The sequence below is a fragment of the Heterocephalus glaber genome, unplaced genomic scaffold, assembly GCF_053883595.1.
Source record: "Heterocephalus glaber isolate CG9 unplaced genomic scaffold, H.glaber_assembly_v1.0 deba00001600, whole genome shotgun sequence".
NCBI classification, from domain to species: Eukaryota; Metazoa; Chordata; class Mammalia; order Rodentia; family Bathyergidae; genus Heterocephalus; species Heterocephalus glaber.
This window is the reverse complement of record NW_028258372.1, coordinates 14,625,703-14,638,186: the sequence shown is the minus strand read 5'-3', so window position 1 is coordinate 14,638,186 and position 12,484 is coordinate 14,625,703. Positions and strand designations below refer to the sequence as shown.

At 39.5% G+C, this 12,484-nt stretch overlaps 2 protein-coding genes across 4 annotated transcripts in view; one reads left to right on the top strand and one right to left on the bottom strand.

Moving 5' to 3' along the window:
- The window catches only part of Astn1 (astrotactin 1), a 372,600-nt gene extending 366,654 nt beyond the window's left edge, over positions 1-5,946 (top strand). Inside the window, exon 23 of the mRNA XM_087194137.1 lies at positions 5,755-5,946. The gene's annotated coding sequence lies outside the window, so the exon portion shown is untranslated. The remainder of the gene's footprint in view (positions 1-5,754) is intronic.
- The window catches only part of Pappa2 (pappalysin 2), a 592,890-nt gene that overhangs the window by 65,152 nt on the left and 515,254 nt on the right, over positions 1-12,484 (bottom strand). The window lies entirely within an intron of this gene.

The window sequence follows — 12,484 nt, the reverse complement described above, 5'->3', positions numbered from 1 at the left end:
AGCCTCTATATCTCTACATCAGATAATGCTCCTTAAGTCCTGCCCTCAAACCTTTCCCAAAGCATCCGATTGGTTCCTCATTCCTCATTGCCAATTGTGAGCAATGTTTCATTCTGCTTGATGTCCATACCTATCTAACCTCACTGTGCAAGTCTTGAGATCCATGGTGTATGGAGCTCGGCATTTCAGTGTAGTGGGATCATTCTTGTCATTTTGTTTCCAAAGGACACCATGATTATGTCAAGAAATCAGAGTTTCCTGGATTATTCCCAGTTCCAGGAAATTTTGTTTCCTTGTAAGGCCACCAAAGAGGATTTAAGCCTAAGATATGCCACTTATTCTGCTTAAGTTTCAACTACTTAGAGTTATGGACTGAATGCCCCTCACCTAACCCCAGACACACACTTTTCCTGGCTTGTTATGAAATCCTAACCCATGATGTGACAGTATGAGGAGGTTGAGGCTTTGGGAAGTAATCAAGTCAAGAGGGTAGAACCCTCCTCATGTGATTAGTGCCCTTTAGAAGCAGAGATGTAGAACCTGCTCTCTCTGCACTTTGCCACATGAAGCAAAAAGATGGTCAGCTGCAAAGCAGGAAGTGTTCTCCAATAAGGGATCTGCCAGGCCACTGATCTTGTTTTTTCAGCCTCTAGATATGTGAAGAACAAATGCTTGTTGTTGATGCTCCCTAGTCCATGGTATTCTGTTATAGAGGCATAGACTGACCAAGATACAACAATGGCAAGATTTTAATCTCCAGTGCTGCCTCTGTGTTTCCTCGGGTGTGGTGATGTTGAGGACCCACCTCTGACTCATTTGAGATCATTAGTGAAAAATGGATTTATGGTCCAACTCTTTCATATAACATGTATATATCAAGAGACTCTGACATCGTGAAGTGAATAGCTTTGCATTTCAAACAACGATGTCATTGGATACTAGGTGAATGCACACAGACCGGTCCCTACTGAGATAGCCATCCCAAACTTCTTTGATGGCCTGTTTCAAATATCTCCCACCTAACACATTCTTCATTCCAGTGGAGGAAGGGAAGCTAACATATCTCATTTTACAGTTAGGTAATTAACACTAGTAATCAAGTCACTGGACTTTCCCAAGATCATACAGCAAACAAGTCATTGGCAAAAGCAAGAACAGATTTCAAAGTTTTCATAAAATAAAACACTCCAATAATTACACCAATAGTTTCCAGATAAAATTTGTAGATCAATCCCATCAGAATCATGGAGGGCTATTTTAGAAACCCAGATTGCAAAGCCTACTAAACCACACCTCTTGGGACTTGCCAGGAGTCTGTACTTTTAAACTTTCCAGTAGTTTTTATATGAAGTCACAGTGGTAAACTACAAAAATCTCTGCTCCTTTCTATGCTAATAAAGATAAGCTATAGGTGTATAAACCAGAGTGTTAGATCATTTACTTAACAGGCCATAGCTGTTCTGTTTGGGCTTTGCTGAGCACCCAGCCTTTTGGCTGGGGTTGTTAGTTGGATAATCCTGCTCTCTGATTTCTTCCTTATTCTATAAATGGTATCATGAGGACTTGAGGTTAGGATAAGGTTTGTATTTATTTCCCCTCTGACTTCTCCAGACAAATCACCAAATTTCCAAGTTAGAAGGTGCTTTTTCCAATTTCAAAAACTTGTGGTATCCACCTAGAGCTGAAAACCCAGCTGTGCTTTTTTACTTCTTACATCATTGCCAGAAATAAAGATCTTGTAATCAAAACTTGGCTGCAAGTTTGATTGATGTTGCTTGAGGCACACATGAGTCTACCCTATCCTTTTATCACCACTGAAGGGTTTTCAAAAGTAATACTTATTTTCCATTGGAGAAAATAAAAATATGATTTGTTAAGTCCAAGAGAATTAGCATGTCTTTGCCAATCAAGGGCATCCAGTGTCTCCAATGGGTAGTCTCTCTCGAATAATAACAATAAAGATAAAAACCGATAGCTGCAGTATTAGTCATGTGTAGAAGAATATACATCTGTGAAATGTTATCCTCAAACTCACACTGTGCGTTAGGGAGCATTATTTACTGTCTGAGTTCTCAATGCTCATGTCCACAGTGGTCCTCATCAGTCATCCTCAGCTTAGTAAATGACACCATCATCTACTTTTGCACAAACCTGGAGCTTAGATGAAGGCATTGATTCCACCCTTCCTCTCAGTCTCCTCTTTCGCCCAGCCTCTATCTGGCTTTATCTGACCCTCCAGCAAGTCCTGTCAGTTTCACTTCTCGAATATTTCTGGAATTTTACCATCTCTGCAGCTACAGATGCTGCTGAGTTACCATCTTGTCCTTCCCAGCTGGCCACGCCACCTCCTCCTGGATGCCTTCCCACGCGGTCAGCAGGCACCAGTTCAAGAAGGGTTTCACAAAAAGAAATAAATAAATTGGAGCATGGCATTCCTTCATGTTGCACATTTCAATTGCTTCCGGGTGCAAGAAAGATAAAATCCAAAGTTTTCATATCAGCCTATGAGGCACTGCATGACATTACCCACTTTCCACAACTTCATTCAATGCCACATTTACTGACTTCAATGCATATCACCCTCTCTGAACATGGAACTCCAAGTACGACCCCAGATCTTTCCTGCTATAGGACTTGGGTGTCATTCTCTCTACTTGTGAAACTTTTCTTTTTGCTCTTCTTCTGGCTCCCTTTCTTTCTTCCTAAGAATAATTTTCACCAACCCAGAGCATCCTTATTTTACCCCTATAACTTTTCTTAATCAAAGAATCTTTGTTCCTTTCATGGAATGTATACTCTGTAATTATTTTGTTTATTGGTTTTACTTGTTTATTGCCAGTTTTTCTTGTACTGAAATATAAGCTTGGTGACCTTATTTACTATGGTATCTTCAGTACCCAGTACAATGCCTGGTACATAATACATGCCACTAAATTCTGGTTTAATGAATGTGTGGATGTTTATGTTCTAGATGAAGTAAGTGATGTTCAGAAAATTAAAATAACTTGCCTCAGGTTGTCAAACTGGTCAAAGAACCATGATGAAACTGATGCCAGTGCCTATGACATACTATGCAAGCATTAGTGTCCCTAGAAATGTATCTGTAGATAAATTACCTTCCCTTACTTAGTGCATTTGTGCAGTCATCCTACCCTAAAGAGAATATGTTAAGGAGAGAGACAATTGCATTATATCTATTATACAGCTTAAGATACTAAAGTATTAATTGGTGAAGTGTTTTGCCTGGCACATATTCAGTGTCTGAAATTAAATTAGACAGACTTTTTACTCATAATATGGTTTGGCTCCTTACTAATCAGTGTGGCACCCAGAGCAGTAGTAGTGAAATCATCCAGGAGCTAGTTAGAAATAAATCTCAGAATCTACCCCAGTTCAACTCAGTCAGAATCGCAGTTCAAGAAGTTCTTCAAGTGATTCCTGTGCATTTTAAAATTTTTAGAAGTACTGATCTAGATCATTTAAAAAGACACAGTTCTCTACCTCTACCCCACCCCAAAGAGAACCATCAGTACTTCTTAAGTCCATACCAGCTCTCCTCTTAACAAATTGCAGGCTTGGTTTCTTGAGCCAATGTCCTTAGAGGGGAGCAGGCAAACTTCAGCCCTGACTAGTCCACAGCAGATCATGGTTATTCTGCACTCTACTACCAAGCCTCCCAATATCCTGCCCCAGCGCTTTCTACAAGATGAGAAATACTGTCATTGGCTTTGGCTTTTCTTTCTTCTCTGACTTAAAATTTTCCCCTTGTCAAGATCTTCTCTCACATAAAAGACAGCCTCTCCCTGTCAGAATGAAAACCCTACCGCTTCTGGAAGCATGAACTGTGCACTGGACTTCTATGTCCCACTCCTCTTTTATTTTTGGTACCAGGGCTTTAACTCAGGACCTTGCGCTTTCGAGACAGGCGGCAGAACCACTGAGCTAACTCCACCGCCCTCCCACTCCTTTATTATGCCCATCTTTGGATTTTCAGCTGTGTGAGCTTAGGTCTCCAGATTGACAGGTTTGACAACACCCTGCTCCTTAGCTCTAAACACCTAACCTGAAGTTTAGAGTCCCTTTTCCATCTTCTGTTACCATTGTCCTCCAGCCTTTCTCATGTCAAGTTCTACAGCCCTGACTTTATCTCTTTCTATGAGTGTCTGGTTTGTTCTTCATACAGTTGACCGTCTTTCCTATGGAACATATGCAGGTTACTCCGTGAACTAAAAACAACCTAAGGTTTCTCCAGTGTAGGCAATTTAAACCTAAACATATACAACAGTTACTGTAATTATTCTCCAGTATCCAATAATAATTCCTATCAGTGTGTGTTTGAGGAACAGGGGGTTACATTGAAAAGCAGAGATAAACTGAACCTAAAAGAGGAACGTTCAATAGGACCCTCTGGCCTCCACCATCTGTCACCTTTTAATTATTTGTCCATTTACACATTTTTCTATCACCTGCTATTTGCCTATTTGTTACATGAGGCCCTGCAGTTGTAGAAACAAATATAAATACTGAAATAGTGCCAAGAATACAGGAGCCTGCAGTGGGAGCCACCAACCCTGCCTAGAGACATGGAGGATATCAGGAGAGGACTACTTGGAGTCACACTCAGTTTAAATCTTCAGGATTCTGTACCACTCAGAACTCCTTAGCAAACAATTCATGAGTCAGCTGGGCCTGGCCTGATGCCAACTTTAGAGAACAAGGCAAGGTCACCACCAAATTTCCCACCTGCATGGCCAAAGAAAGGGTTAGCAGAGCCTGAGACACAGGTGGGAATAGGAAAAAGGAATATAAAGAAAGAATGAAATCCCTATTGGTTTATTTTTAACAATTAAACTTTTGAATTAGAGTTAATATGTTCTGATTAATAGAGAAATGAACAGTCAGTGTGAAACAGAGTTTTACAATAAGATGTTTCCTAGCTTGGAACTGAAGGTCACAGGGAAATATATGAGTCCAGCAAGCACTGTGTTTAAGTAAGGGATGCTGTGCCGATCAGCAGCTCTGGGAAGCCTGCAGCAGTGAGCTGGCCTGTACCCAGGTGTACATTTGAGTGGCCAAGGCTTGGGGCAGGTTCATCCACTTTGAAGCCAAAAGAAGCTGTAATGAATTAACTTAAAGCTCACATTATCCTACAATGGCAAGAGAAGTGAGGATTCCAAGGATAAACTTCGAATGTATTTACTATAAACACTAATTATAAAGCCAGACAAAGTCTTAATGGAAAGAAAACAAATTTCTATTCCTTACAGATGCAGGAGTATACATAGGATTATAGTGTTCTCCTTACTTGGCAAACTATAAATAATGCATGTATATACACATATAGGTTTAGCACTTATACACACACACACACACACACATATGCATACACAATGTTATGACACAGAACTTAAAAAATCAGGTAAATTATTTTAGGGATTTTCTTAAAGTTATAAATCCAGAATATTTAAAGAGTTTTGGTTTTGCCTTACTACACATTTGTAGTTCATTAGCCAAGACTTTTCTCCCCTTCATTTAGTAGGATAAAGGCAGTCAAACCCCAAAGATTTGGGCTATTGTTCAAAAGAAAATCAAGAGCTTAAAAATCTAGATAATAACTCCAAGACATGCCCTGGCTCTTGCCTTTCCAAACCAGCCTGGCTTTATTTGCATACACTCATTTTTGAAGTATGTACAGCAATATTTACTATTTCATTTCCATTTTCCCCCCTCATGTCCCCCTTTTTTCTTTTCAAGGTCTACTTGGAGCTGCTGCAGTGTTCAGATGATTCACCGAGTTTAAGTAGGCTGTCATGAAGCATTCAAGGTTCTGACTGGGGAAGAGATAGGCATTTTTTTAATTGCATAAGCTCTCTGTTTTGATGTATGTTTCTTTTACAAGCAGAGAAATGCACTTTTCCCCGGATGGTCCCTGAAGACCTGTGTACTCACCCCCCAACCTCGAATGACAATTCCAGTCTTCCTTCTCTCTGTACCATTTTTCCTGGAGCTCAGGAACCACTACAGGTGGGAGAGAACGGCATGCCTTGGTAAAGGGGTTCCTCTTTACCACCAAGCATGATCCAGGCAACAATGGTATCTTATAAGTTGCATTAACTTGCTGGAAACCAGGTTGGTGATGGTGATAAGTAGCAGATTAATACGATTAGATATTGTGTTCAGTTCTTTGTATCTATTTCTCATTTGATCACAAAAATATGTAAGTACTCCTATGATATTTATTTCGTAAATAAGAATAGTGATGATCAGCACAAGCACAAGTACTACTAATAAACAACAGAGTTGAGATTCAAATTTAGATCTCATTAAGTCCAGAGCCTGTATGATTAACTACTAAGCCAAGAAACAAATCCTGGGATATGGAACCCTTCTCAGCATTTTGGCTAAATTATCACCTTTAGAAATTTTAGGGAAATGCTTAATTTCCAACTCAATTTTATAAATCTAAGAAAATTTTCCTGGTATTCTATCTTGAAGGGAGAGCTATATCTAGTCTTCTTGGGTGTGAATGGGGAATGAGTGACCGAACCCCATCCAAAGAAGAGAGTAACACTGTGCCCATTTGGACCAAGAGTTCCCCAAGAATTACTCTAAGATTACCCTAAGCATTTTCTACTACATTCATGCCTGTGGCGAATTTGTGCTTATAGTAATCACTGCTTTTTCCCCTGGTGGTAATAAATTGTTATACATCTTTTCTCTTAATGTTGTTATTCCAAAGCGCTAGCTCTTCTTATTTTTCTGTTGATATAGAAAGTAAAATACAGACTTTCAGCAAAACCACTCAAAACATTATTTTACAAATGTGGAAAAAGAAGCCCAGAGAAATGAAGTAATGCACTCAGAATCCAAAGCCTTATTAGCTAAGATCACAGGCTTCGAGTTAGAATGATTTTAATTCCAACTTTGCCATATACTGGTTGAGTGAGTATGGAAAGGCTGTTTAACCACACTCTGACAGGTCTCAGTCTCCTCGTGTGTAATAGGGAATAGTACTATACTAAAATGTATTGCAACACATTAAATCATATGTTATTATATCACAACACATTGTATTGTTATTTTATTAAAAACAAAATGCATTATTGTCATGAAAAATAAATGACATAATACATGCAAAATATTCAGTGAACACAGCACATAGTGATGGATTATCATCACCATCGTTGTCCTCATCAAACCAACAGAACAGAGCCCAGGTTTTATGCTTCTCACTCTGCATTACACCAAGAGTCTTTTGTGTCCAGGTAGAAAGGTCAGATCTGCCTGCCCAGTTCTAGTCTATGTCAGGCTCTTTCCCCAAGTTAGATCAGACAAGGCATTCATCAATATTCACTTCACTCATCAATATACACCGAAGGTTCTCATTGACACACACTTACTAAACAGTAAATAATCAGAACGTGAGGCCTACTTGTCGCAGGTTGGTCCACAGTTGTGTTTATAGATCTTAAATAGATTCATGTGCTTTGGTAAAGTTGATACCATGAGTAACCCTCAGAAAGATAGCTGTTTACAATTACCTTCAAGAAGATGTGGCTATTTTAGCACGTTACAGATGCCATCTTAATGAATGACTTATAAAAGAAAAGATAGTCTAAGGAAACCTAGAAAGCTGGAATAACTTCGAAATTGAATTAAATCTGAGCGCTAATGAAGTTAACCTAACCTTCACACAGAAAGATAACACATAATGAGAAAAAGGCAACCACGGAAGTGAAAGATAAGGGAGAGTTTAATATGGTCTTTTTGATAAAATATAAGTCAAACATTTATTTTAGCTTCCTAGGAAGTCAAGTTAATGCAACAATGAAGAATTGATTAATGATGATGTGTTTGTGGAAGTAAATTGCATAAAAGAAAAAGAAAAGGGCTTTTCTTCAGGAAAGTTTGTGCTTATCAAACATTGTGAAGAGAAAACAATTCTTGAAATTAGAAACTTTGCAACTTCTTTCAAGTTCTACTTCTTATATTTTCTCTAGTACCTTTAAAAGTAAATAATCCTTAAAGTGACATGTAAAACTCTGTCATGCAAAAGGCTAATGTGCTAACTTTGAAAAAAGATAATGTTTATTTATTTTTTTCTTTTTTAGAAGAGCCAAATCTCATGACTGATATCATTTGAAAAAGACCAAAGGTTGCACTGGTCTAGTTCTTGACCTTGGCTGCATACTGTAGGGACTCGGGTAGCTTTTAAAATACCCATGACCTGGTCTCACCCGAGTTACTGGTGTACAAATGCCCCTTAGCTTACAGTGGGTTGCATCCCAGTAAACCCTTCATAAATTGAAAATGCTGCAGGCCAGAAAGTGCATGTGACATACCTAATCTACTGGACATCAGAGCTTACCTACACAGTATACTGTGGAGAGGGCACATATAATATTAGTCCAGGAAAAAAATAAAATTCAAAATTTGAAATAGTCTCTATTGAATAAATACCATTTTTGTACTGTAATAAAGTAAAAAAAAATCTTAAGTGGAAACATGGTAAGTCAGAGACTGTCTGTAATTGGCTGGAGTATGACAGGGACAGTAGGACTTTTAAAATCTCCTGGGTGATTCTATGTGCAGCCAAGTCTCAGAAGCATTGTTCCAGGGGACTTGTTGTGATGTCCATCTTTTTTTGATTACCAGTAACTTGTACAGAGTTGTGCTAACCAAGTGGAAATGTCTGTTGAATAAATAAAATTAAAACTGTCTTTGGAGAGTTGACCATTCCTTCTATGTGACAGAGAAAGTTGTTAGAAGAAAAACACACGTATATTTTTAAAGTTTTCTTCCCCCCATCACTCAATAAGAAAAACCTTCTCTTTTCTTCACTATTTTTTAACATCAATTTTATTTTAACATCAATATCCTGTCATGCTTTTCTCAATTCAGAGAGTATCGGGCACCTGCAAGTGAATACACCTGCCACTGCACACAAAATGCTAAGTAAAATATGTATGGTCTATTGGAGAACATAGGTGAGTAATCGGATTATTGGTAATCAGGGGAGTAGATGATGTCATCCTCCGCAATGGAAGTACAGGGAGTAGCTCTTCCTGTAGTCTGGGGAGAACTGGTGGGCCTCCTGAATGAAAACTCATGCCTATGCTAAACACAGTAGAGTAAGAATTGGCCAAGAAAAAGGTCCAGGAAAAGCTCTGGGCAGAAGGAATAGCATGTGTGAAGGCCCAGAGGCATGCTAGCCATGACTTCTACGGCAACAATGAATTAGTTCAGTGGCATTACAGCCTGTACTACAGCAGGTGTGTAAATGGTGAGAAGTGGACTGGGGAAGAGAGTGGGGGATCAAGGCTTGAGAAATAAACAAGGTCCAGGTAGATCACACAAGACCCTGAAAATATTTTGACTTAAGCTGTTTTCACCCTTTAACCGAAGAAAGACTTGTTATTCATTTTTATTTAGGAGAATATTATTGTTGAATTTGAGTTTTTTTGAAGATTTTTTAATTTTTATTTTTCTGCTGCAAAGAGATGTCCAGACCTGAAAAGAATTATTATGAACTTCGCTGTACAGTTAAGAGCTTGAGGTGCAGATGGGGTAACTGTAGGCATTTGGCCTTATAGCCCTCTTAGTCCTTAAGGGAAAAGTCTACAGTGGCAGATATGGATTTAGGAATCATCGGTATGTAAGTAGTAATCGAAGCTATAAACTAAAGGAGCTTCATCCCGGAAAAATGTATAGGTCAAGAGAGAAAAAAGAACTCAGAGACACCAACACAGAAGAAATAGGCAGAGGGAAAAGGCTAGGAAAGAAAATTGAGAAGAGACAGAGAGGAAGAAGAAAAATCGGGCATGAGGTGGAATAGAACAAATGACTTTCAAGGGTGTGTAACCCATCATTCCATAAAAACAGAGCTTGCCTCCAGTTTGGAGATGTGCTTGCCTAGGTATCATTCCTGTGTCTTTCTCATTCCTGACCAGATCCTGGCATGAAGTGTGCATGTGATAAATGCACATTCCCTGCTCTTCCTACGTGGAGTGGGACAAAGGGATCTCAGAAGTCAAGTCCAGTACTTACTCTACAATAGACTTTGGAAGAAGCAGAAAGAGAATGCGTTTGGCTGACACTTTGGTAGTTGCTTCCTTCTTTTCAAAAGAAATGAACAAGCACTAATACTCAGCATGGCATATGCATTGAACTCACAGTTTATAAAATGTTTTTAGTGCATTACCCAACTTTTAGCCTCAAAAGCATCCTGTTGGATACAAATAATTACTACCTTCGTATTACAGATGCAAAACCTAATACCTGTGGATGTTGAATATATTGCTCAGAGCCACACAAACAAATTACAGATCTGACCATCAAGTATTTGTTTTTCCCTCTACTACACATTGTACAACTGCATAAATTAGCATGTGCCTGCTCTCTTGGGGTTCATTTCCCTGCCTGCATTTCTCAGTTTCTTCTCTTCATGGGTGCATATCCTAAGAAGAATTTTAGGGCCCTATTTGTACAACACTGGGCTTTTTCCAAGGAGGAACAAGGCTGACATATTTCACTGGATAAACACAAGTGGCAAGTGACAGTGATTTATGCCTGCCATGCAAACTTCTGATTACCAATTGTTGCCTGCTATGTAAACAGGTGTAAACTAAGATTTAATCTGTTTACACAGGGCAGTAAATAATTTAATCTCTCCTTAGCACGGTGCTTGCGAATGTAAATGTTTAAGCCAAAACTGTTGCTGACTTTGTGATACAAGCATCCAGTTTCTCAGCCAGAAAAGCTAGGTCCACACATGGCTCTCAAGTGCCCCTGCCTCAGGGCAGAGCTACAAGGCTGAGGCCAAAAACCCAGAGTTCTGAGAGGAGACCTCATTTTTCCCACCAGGAAGATCAGCCTTAGGCCCAGGGAACTGGCAGTCAGCTCTCCATCCTTAATTCTTTCATGTCCTGATACCTTTCAGTCTCCCTCAATTATTCTACACTGTGCAACTCTGCAGATATCCAAAGTGACTGCTAGAGCATGAAAAGGCAGGCCAGAGAAAGGGGGTGGGACAAGAAATGGCAGCCTTCGGGTGAGCTAGCATCACATCTTCACTTGAAGATTACTGGGCACTCACCACTTGTCAGCGTGCACCGATGCAGATTACACCTAGATCCTAGGAAAATCACATGCAGATGTGCTCTGCATTGTCAAAAATGGTTCACTGCACCCACTAGGGTCCACTGAAGCAAAGAGTGACTCCTGCTATGAAGTTTTCATCAGTATCATTCATGTTCTAATCAGCCTAGCTCTTTCCTCTGGCTGAGAGGACAGGAAAGGTGTTTGTTCTTCTCCTCCCACCTTTGAGCCTGGGCTTTTTCCAGGGTGGAAGGGCCTGGGCCAGGCCAAGGCTCTCTACGTTCCATGTTAACATGGCTGGGATCAACTACAGCAGGGATGAGTGTGAGCCAGAGGATAAGTTTCCTGATTTCATTCTGTCTACAAGCAAAGGTTATATCTGCAGCAACACGGTAATGCTGTGGATTGGATTTTGTTAGTTACAAATATCTTAAAACAGAAAACCTATGCAGGCTTTGAACTAAATCCTAGGTAAGAAATGGATTCAATTTTCTCTGGTACCTATAAAATTAAAGTATGGTAAGAACACCTTCTTACTAAATACGAAGAATTTCTTTTTCCCAAAACACTTATTTGTTTGGTTGTTCATAAGTTTTTTTTTTCTTTCCTGAAAGCATTGCTTGAGTTTTGGCACAAGCCAGGCTCTGCACTGGTATCTGTTTAGCTTTCAGCTCACCCCTCTGCTGGGGGCATTTACTCTCAATCTACAAAGGAGACCAAGACGCAAAGAGTTAAGAAACTTACCTGAGGTTATTCAGCTGGTAAAGGAAAGACCAGCATTTGGATTCTAGACAGACCCCCCCTGAGAGCCTATTATTGTAAATTATGCCATATTTGTAAAGTACTGCATTTGCCTTTCTTATTCTTCATGCCTTCAGAAGGAAGGTATTTTGGGTATGACCCTGTGATTGTGTATCCATCAAATTCGGGGAGAAGAAAGCAGAAGGACCATAAGAGAAAATCAATAGCTAGAATGTGTTGTATTTTATGTTTTTTTAAAAAAGCATACTGTTAATTCAATTAGTACCTATAACAGCCCTATAAGGTAGCTGTTATTCTTATCATCCCCATTTTACAGAAGAGAAGACTGAGACAGAAAATGAAACCTTCCCAACATCACACATCTATTTAGTAACTGTTTGGACTGGGGACTCTGCCAGGCAGTTTCTGCACAAGCCACAGTTATAATCTGAACAGATGAGGATGTGCCAGGGCAGAGCTGGAGTCAAGTGACATGGATAATGCTTGGCAGTTCCTGACAACGAGTTGCAAGGAAACTAACAATCAGTGCAGAAATTCTTTTAAAAAAGCATATAGGTGAAATTATGAAATCTCCTACGGGAAAGAATGTCTTTAAATATAACACAGAATGTCATTTTCCTGTCAC